Consider the following 9,691-nt stretch of genomic DNA (forward strand, 5'->3'; position numbering starts at 1 on the left):
CCCGCCCAGCGCCTGGCCCCGCTCGAGCCATTGTGCCGTGCCTCGCTGTTGCCGGGTGGCCGCACCGGCGAGCCACCGCCACCGCACCTCGCCGCCGGCGAGCGCGCCCGCAGCGCCCACCGCCGGATCCTCACGCGCGCCGCTCACGGAGGAGTTCGCCGCCGACCTCCTGCGCGCCTCTGCTCCTCCTCTCGCCGGCCTTCCCTCGTCCCGGAGCTGGAGTGCCCCGCCGCGTCCTTCGCCGCCACTCGCGAGTTCGCCGGAGTTGCCATCGCCGGACGCCTCGTCGCCGGATCCCGGCAAGGTGGATCAGATCCACGCCTTCATCCATCCAAACGCTGCCGCACCCGATCCGGATCCACCCCGTCCCGGATGCCCTCGTCCCGGGTTGACTTTTCCTGCGGGGTAAAATTCCACTAAGTCCCCGAAATTCCCAGATTCATATGCCCATGTTCATCGCATCGTAACTTTGCATCTGTAGCTCCGATTCATGCGTGTAGCATATCAAAATGTTCGTCTCAGAGAGTACATCATTTCATCTCATTGCATCATTTTCATTTGAGTTCATCTTGATGCCCGAAATGCTGTTGGAAGAGTGCTATTTGCGATAATTGTCAGATCTGCTGCTCCAATTAGATATTTGTCATTTTTGCCATGATTATTGTGTGCATGATATGCCCCTGAGCTCTACATGAGTTTTGTTATATGTTTTGCCATCTATCCAGAGGTGCAACCCATGTATTTTTGTGATGTGTGTGGTGACTAGCACAAGCTTGCAAAGTAGTGCATTCGTTAATGCTGATTTCAGGGACTTAGCATTTCCACTAAGTCCTTGATCTGCTTATCTCAATATGCCATATGTTCATGTTGTTTCCTAGTGATCCGTGCCTCTTTTGAGGATGATCAGTAAGGATGTTTTGTTAATCTTGTAGTGCTCTATCCATCCATGTCTTTGTTTGCAATTATGGAGCACCCTAGCTTGAGTCAATCGAGCTCTACTTTTACTATTTCGCGAATCTGGGCAGATTGTCTACTTGTTAGCGATTTTGCCGAGGATGTTGTAGTTGATCCGTGCATGCTATGTTATTGTTCTTGCCATTTCTATCTTTTATAATGTGTATTCTTGGTGGGTGTATGCTTAGATTGTCATGACATGCTCTGTAGTGAGTGCATCGAGCTCGTAAACATGCCTACTTGATATCTGATTTACATGCTCCAGTTTTTCACTAAGTCTGTAATCTCATTATGTTTTTGCCATGTTCACATGCTTGCAATTGTATTTTCTGATCCCTTTTGGCTCAAGGTCACTAAGGGACTTTTGTTAAGCTCTCTTAGTAGCTCCATGCCATGCTTTACTTTGCCATGTTCAGGTCCTGTAGCATATAGTTTTCATGCTCCAAAGTGTGTTGTCTGATCTGAGATTCCAGACAAGTGCTAATTTCACCAAGTCTGAAATCTGTTTACCGTTTGCTCTTTTGCCATGCTTGTTTGAACCTGTTAATGGATGAATTGGCCATAGCTCAGTGTTCATCTTTTGTTAAGCATAATGAATGGATTCCTGCCATGTATTTTGATGCCATGTTTGGGTGCTATAGCATGTTTATCTTGTTGCATTTAGATGGCTACTTGCTGTAAATCACAGACCGGTGCCATATTTGAATTGCTTGCCATTTCCAAACCGTAACTCCAATTCCGGTGATCTTTATATCGTTTTCAAGCGATTTAATCTCACCTTTCCAGTGGCACACTTGGATTTCCATGTTGAGACCAGGTTCAATCATTCCTTGTCAAATCATGCATATGCATTGCATACCACATGCCGCATATCATACCATGTTCATGTGTTGGTTGTTTACTATGTTGTGTGCTTCTTTCCGGTGTTTGCTTCTTCGGGTTGATTTCGGTAATGTCGCGTTTGTGAGGAACCGTTCAACTACGTCCATTTGTCTGCTTCATGGACTCGTTCTTCTTCCTTGCGGGATTTCAGGCAAGATGATCATACCCTCGAAATCACTTCTATCTTTGCTTGCTTAGTTGCTCGCTCTTTTGCTATGCCTATGCTGCGATACCTACCACTTGCTTATCATGCCTCCTATATTGTTGAACCAAGCCTCTAACCCACCTTGTCCTAGCAAACCGTTGTTTGGCTATGTTACCGCTTTGCTCAGCCCCTCTTATAGCGTTGTTAGTTGCAGGTGAAGATCGAAGTTTGTTCCTTGTTGGAACATGGAGATGTTGTTCCTTGTTGGAACCTGTTTACTTGTTGGGATATCACAATATCTCTTATTTAATTAATGCATCTATATAGTTGGTAAAGGGTGGAAGGCTCGGCCTTATGCCTGGTGTTTTGTTCCACTCTTACCGCCCTAGTTTCCGTCATATCGGTGTTATGTTCCCGGATTTTGCGTTCCTTACGCGGTTGGGCTATAATGGGAACCCCTTGACAGTTCGCCTTGAATAAAACTCCTCCAGCAATGCCCAACCTTGGTTTTACCATTTGCCACCTAGCCTTTTCTTTTCTCTTGGGATTCGCCTGAGGGTCATCATTATTTTACCACCCCCCCGGGCCAGTGCTCCTCTGAGTGTTGGTCCAACCTGTCAGCTGCCCATGGCCACCAGGGGCAACTCTGGGCTGGCCTACCCGTACCTAAGACAATCTGAGTGTGCCCTGAGAAAGAGATATGTGCAGCTCCTATCGGGATTTGTCGGCACATTCGGGCGGTGTTGCTGGTTTAGTTTTACCCTGTCGAAATGTCTTGTAACCGGGATTCCGAGACTGATCGGGTCTTCCCGCTAGAAGGAATATCCTTCATTGACCGTGAGAGCTTGTGATGGTCTAAGTTGGGACACCCCTGCAGGGATTTGAACTTTCGAAAGTCGTGCCCGCGGTTATGGGCAGATGGGAATTTGTTAACGTCCGGTTGTAGAAAACCTGAAGTTGACCTTAATTAAAATATATCAACAGCGTGTGTTACCGTGATGGTCTCTTTCCGGCAGAGTCCGGGAAGTGAACACGGTGTTGGAGTTATGCTTGACGTAGGTTGTTTTAGGATCACCTCTTGATCATACTTTCTCGAACGTGCTTTGCCTTCTCTTCTCGCTCTCTTTTGCGTATGTTAGCCTCCATATATGCTAGCCGCTTGCTGCAGCTCCACCTCATACCTTTACCTTACCCATAAGCTTAAATAGTCTTGATCACGAGGGTGCGAGATTGCTGAGTCCCCGTGGCTCACAGATACTTCCAAAACCAGTTTGCAGGTACCGATGTTACCGAGAAGGTGACGCAACCAAGCTCAAGGAGGAGCTCGATGAAGATCTTGTCCTTTGTGTTGTTTCGTTCTAGTTGATTAGTAGTGGAGCCCAGTTGGGGTCGATCGGGGATCTGTGTAGCATTTGGGGTAGTCTTCTTTTATTTTGGTTCCGTAGTCGGACCTTGATTGTATTTGGATGATGTAATGCTTTAATCATGTAATTGTGTGAAGTGGCAATTGTCAGCCAACTATGTATCTCTTTCCCTTATGTATTACATGGGTTGTGTGAAGATTACCTCTCTTGCGACATTGCTTTCAATGCGGTTATGCCTCTAAGTCGTGCTTCGACACGTGGGAGATATAGCCGCATCGAGGGCGTGACAACATGTTTGGCACATGTGGGTCACCATGTACAAGAAAATTTGGGTGATTTGGAGGTGGTGGAAAAATTCACCTTTTTTCAAAAACTGGCTTAAGTTAGACAAAATGGTCCCTCCGGAATGCGGGCATTTTTTCGACCACCTCCAAATCACCTCAATTTTGGCACACATGATCTCTTCCACAAACAAAACTTGGTTTCCAAGTTTTTGTATTTTTTTGAATTTTTTTGAATTTATAATGCCCTCTAGACTGACTGCTGAAAACATCGGTCTATGCCTCAAGGGGGCATTGTAAAATAATTTTTTTCAAAATTTTCTTTCATAGACATGTTTGGCACATGTGGGTCACCATGTACAAGATAATTTGGGACCTGCATGCAAGAGTCGGGGACCTGCATGTGAATAGTGATTCATCAAGGCCTTGACAGCTACTGGCACAGCGACTGCCGCTCGATTTGCATGCAGCAAAGATGAACATGCATGGAGGTTTCTCAAAGATTTCCAAGCACACCCCAGTGGGCCCCGCTTATTTAAAAAATACGTCAGTCATTATTGCTCTGTAAATGAAGAATATGCATGACAACCATAGTAAGGGTGAAGAATCATATTCATCCTACAATGAGGACCAACGCTTGCTAAAATCACCTCGATGAAGGTATTTAAGCAGGTAAAGGAGCTGGTCGAGGGGCGAGGTGGGACTATTTTTAGTTAGGCGAGAACAACGCGCGAGATCGTACGCGACGTGGGCCGTCCGGAGCTGCAACCTCGGATGGGCCGGTGTTTGGGTCGACGTAGGAAAACGGCCTACCATGCATGCATGGCGTCGGTAGTCTTGCCTAAACGATGGACACGCACTAAGCCAGCCATGCAGACCGTGGGATCACGCGGGAGATCCGTCTGGCGGCCGTGTGTGCGTGCAGAAATACATCCCAAAAATTATTCTACTTGATAATAATAAGTGCTCCATGCTAGCCCTTATTCCTGTTCGAAATACATCATCATTCTTAAATTTGGACATCAAATGATACACACAGAAAATGGAAACGAAAGATGTCGAACTAATACAGTAACATGGCAGTACAACCGCACTTCACTAAATTACTGTCACGATGAAATAGAATGTAAAGACCACGTCACACAAAGCTGAATGGCACACGACTTTCTCTGGCTCATCGTCGGTTCATGCTGTATGTAGATATCACAGTTCAGCCTCGAGATCCTACACAGAAGAATAGAATAAATCACATGGACATCAATTATGAGTAAAACACATGCAAAAAATAAATATGAACATATTTCGTACCTCTAGCAATTTAGCGCATTTACGTCGATTGTGACCTGGTTTCTTGCAATAGCCACAGATATTCTGTGATCTTGACTTCTTTGTCTTTGCCTGCAGCCTTTTCTTCGGTGCACCTCGTCCTGGCACATGCATGGGATCCAGAACCTTATCAACTTTCTCTGAGTGCGTCATCAACGGGCCAAACCTAATGCTGTTATGCTGAGCATTAGTTGACTCCTTGCTGTCAGCTTGTTCAAAACTTGATTGCTTGCCATGATGTTGTGCTTGCAAAAGCATCTTTAGACGGTGATAGTCCTCATCGGAGTGGCATGCCTTGAAACTTGTGGCGTGACTACAATTCCGCAACTCGCGGTACCTCTGCAGGCTTACCGAATAGTCATACATCTGGTTTTTTCTGGTAGGTGTGTATGCACATTTTGCATTCATAGTCCACCTAGTGGGAACGCAACAACCGGGCAGAATTGTTTGTTTTAAAATCCCCAATATGTAAAAAATGTGGGAACATGGTGTGCCTGCGCATTCCAGCTTACGGCAAGAACAACTCACCCTGTGCAAAAGACCTCCTTGCTCTTCAATGCGCACTCCAAACTTTTTATCCATTCTTTCCTGCTTGCACACAACATAAGTGGAATCTTCTGATCCATCTAGTATCTCTCTGATCTGACATTTGCTGACAGCATCTATGCTCCATAAGACCATCTTAAAGACACTAGGTGTGAAAACTATTGCGGCGTGTTTCTCAAGTGGCGAAGCATTTGCCTCTCTAAATGGAACAGGCTGCAAGGCTTCGACGTCATGGAGAGCTTCGTTAATCCGTCGCGACGCAAGGCAACGCTCATAGTGCTCTAGCATTTCAAACAACGACATCTTACCCTCAAGATGCGTATGTAGCACAGAGTTCAAGCTCTCACTCCTCTGATTGCTGCTCAATCCTAGGAAACAACGCCCCTCAAGATATCGAGCACACCACAACTTTCTCATCTGATACATCTGATGCAGCCAAGACTCCTCACTGGTTACTTTATTCCGTTGTAAGAATTGTATCCATTTTATCTCATGCTCTTCAATGGAAGAAGTATCATAAATGAAAGATCTGAATTCCTCCTTTATGTCGTCATCATGCAGATGGCGTACAATGTTCTGCTGAATGTGCCATATACATAGTCTATGGTTTGAGTCTGGCCAGACCACCCTTATTGCTCTCTGCATTGCAAGGTCCCCATCTGTGATCACATATATTGGATGCTTCTGTGCCATGCAATTAGAAAAGGTCCGCAACATCCACTCGTATGCCTGGCTTGTTTCATGAGAAATTATACCACAGCCAAAAATAACAGTGTTGCGGTGGTGATTCAACCCGACAAACGGCACGAATGGAAGATTGTATTTGTTGGTTCTGTATGTGCTATCGAAAACAATGACGTCTCCGAAAGCCTCATAGTCAAGTCGCGACTGACTATCAGCCCAGAACAGTCCCTTCAGATGGCCATGCTCGTCTACCAAGTACTTGAAGAAAAAAATCCACATCTCGCTCTCGCCTCGCCATCATGTGCATGATCACCGTATTAGCATCACCGGCACTGATTGTCTCCTGCTTATTAGCATGGCAAAATTATAAACGTCCCTATTTATGCATCCAACCTTATCAAATCCACCGAAAGCACAAAATATCCATAATACGGTATTTGCGGATCCCACATTTTTCCATGTCCGCAATGTCCGCTTTCTGCTCATCGCTAATTCGTCTGTGCGAATGCAGTAGACAAGAAAGATCCCGTGGGGCTAGAGGATGGTTGTGCTCATCAATGAAATACTTGACAAACCACCGACCGGCTTCCTCCTGTCTCGTAATGACCAATTTAACATTACACCCAACACGAGTTAAACTTTGTGGCCTCCTCTTTCTATCTTCCATCTTTCTTTTCATGTGCTTCTCTTCGCGAAACCCTTGACGACTACACACAATTTTCCTTAAAATTATGTATTTGTTGGATCCATCCCACTCAACGTAGCTTTTCCTCACACTAAAACCTTTTTCAAGAGCATATTTGATGTAGAATTCATAGCCTTCAGCCTCACTATCAAACATCTTGCTGACAACATTTACATACTCGAACATACTCTCATCACTTGCATACGCCATGTCTTCCTGCATATGACATGTGAGAGAAACCAATCATCAACATCTTTTTGTTTATCAATGTTGCAGGTGTAAAATAGCTCATAGGCAAAGACAAGTGCATGGAAAAGACTTTGCTCGTTTGACATGTGAGGGAAACCAATCATCAACGTCCAACAAGTAGTATCTCATCTTCCTTTAAACTATATTTCATGCACTAAGCAAACCTAAAGTGATGATGACTTTGATAAACTAAATTAAGTGAACTATGGAACCAGTATCTCATCTTCCTTTAGTATATCTCATCTCAAACCAAGTAAGTCACTTTTTTCTGCTGTACCAAAGGAAGTAAGCAATGCCCTCAACATCTTACTTAAACAAACATGATGCAATTAGCTCAAGAGAAACTATGCCACGATGAAGCTTTCCATTCGTTGTTCTAGTCTGTACCCGGATCTTGTGGGGTTGAGGTTGTACTGCATGCACGGTGGAGGGGCGCAACGGCTAAGAGAACGAGCAGAACGCCAAGCCGGATTCATACCTTAAGGATGGTACGTGCGAAGAGATGGGATTGGCCGTCGCGGTCGCCGCCGATTCAGCCAGCGCAAATCCGGCCTTCTTCTTCTTCGGTGACGGCGTGGGGGGCTGGGGTTGGTTGGGTGGAGGACGAGGACGATGAATTTATTCCTCTCGCCGGGCAGGTCGAGGACGGAGAAGGTCAGGAGCGGCGAGCGGCGACGAATAGATCAAAGGAGGATTCTGAACTGGATTGAGTAGACATGGATCTGGTCCTCAGGTGATCGGTTCAAGAAAAGATATTTCCCCCTGGACCATTATGCCCTTATCACAATTAACATATTAAATTTAATCAATTAAAATTCCCCGCAAGATCTGACGGCTAATAAAAATCAGACGTGATCGGACATGTAAGTACCGCAAAGTACTCCGAGTACTAACCCAATCACCGTAAAACAGCTCAAAAGCAATACGTATAGCTTTCTGTTTTTTAGTGTCGAGAATTTTAGAAGGTTAGCAGTACAAAACTGAAATGGCTCTACTTGGAAACGGTGGGAGGTTATCGAATTTGTGTGTATGTGGCTAAAGTAGGGACTATAGAATTATTACAACTTTTAGAGTGGTTGGGCTTTTTTAGAACCGTTCGTTGATGTTGATCTAACGGCAGACAAATACGAAGTACTGGGTAGTACTCCGATGAAAGTACGCAAAAGTACTAAAACGAGTGGGGCCGGTACTCGTGACAAGGTGGGGACGCGTTTTAATCTAGGGGCAGTTTAGTCCTAGGAAAATTTGCACGCGCTGCCCCTCTCGTCGAATGAATAACCGCCGCCATGGTGCTACACATTCCACAATTAGTCATCGGCGGCCATCTCCTCCCTCTCCTCCAAGTCCACCGCAGTCATTTCCTCCTTCTTGCCGCTGTAACTTCGCTCCACTCAGGCAACCCCCCCCCCACCCACCCCCAGCCCCTCTTCCATGGCAGATCGAGCTGATGGCCGGCGGCGAGAACACCGACTTCGTGCAGATCGCCGGCGGCGACCAGGTCAAGTTGGCCAGGTTGAGGAGATCCGTTCTTGGTTTGACAACACAAGGCAGATGAGCTGGACGACAATGGCCACTCTCAAGAATTTGACGAAGAAGGAGAGGGCAAAGCTTTTCCCCCAGCCCGCGCAACCGATTCAGAAGATCGAGATCCTCCTTTGGGCAATGGAGCAGGCCAATTCATCCAGCGAGTGGACCAGGCGGAGGTGGTGGGCGTTCAGATCCAGGGTAGAGCATCCACTGGATCAGGAACCCACCGTGCACGAGGTGCCGTTGCAGAGTGTGCAGCCTCCAACCGAGTCACCGGAGACTCCGAAGCGCAAGATGAGGAGGACAGTGGTCGCGACCTCGCTTCCCCGCCGTTCTCCACGCTTCCCTCGCCGCTTTCCTCGTCTGAACGGCGGCGGTAGCTATGTTTAGAGTAAGCTTCCCCACTCCTCATCTTCCTACTCCTCGTGCTTACATCGTGGTGATACCGATCGTAATAGCTCAGAGAGGGAATGCTAGATGGCATTTTAATCTCAATGAATTGCATGAACATTTGAGTACATGGATTTGGAGGATGGATTATGATGTATGTGAACCCTAGGCATCATATGAACCCTAGGAAAAGTTAGTAATGTTCTAGTGGTAGACACTGAAATATTTCGGTACACACCGGTAGGCACTGAAATATTTCGGAACTGCCCTAGGTAAAATTTGTAATGTTGTAGTGGTGGACACTGAAATATCTCGGTACACACCGGTAGGCACTGAAATATTTCGGTACTGCCCTAGGCAAAATTTGTAATGTTGTAGTGGTAGACACTGAAATATTGCGGTACACATCGGTAGGCACTGAAATATTTCATTACTACAATTTTAGTACACACCGATGCACACTGAATTATTTCACTAATGCAGTTTCAATACACACCAGTACACACTGAAATATTTTAGTACTGCAAATTCTACACAAAGTTGGCATTTTGTCATTTATGTGTGAATTAATCCATGCATCATATGGCCTAACTTTGTACATGAGTTTGGGTCAATTTCATGTCTATTTATTGTTAAAATTATTGTCATGCCATGAAAC

Source organism: Triticum dicoccoides, chromosome 6A, assembly GCF_002162155.2.
Source record: "Triticum dicoccoides isolate Atlit2015 ecotype Zavitan chromosome 6A, WEW_v2.0, whole genome shotgun sequence".
In the NCBI taxonomy this organism is placed as follows: Eukaryota; Viridiplantae; Streptophyta; class Magnoliopsida; order Poales; family Poaceae; genus Triticum; species Triticum dicoccoides.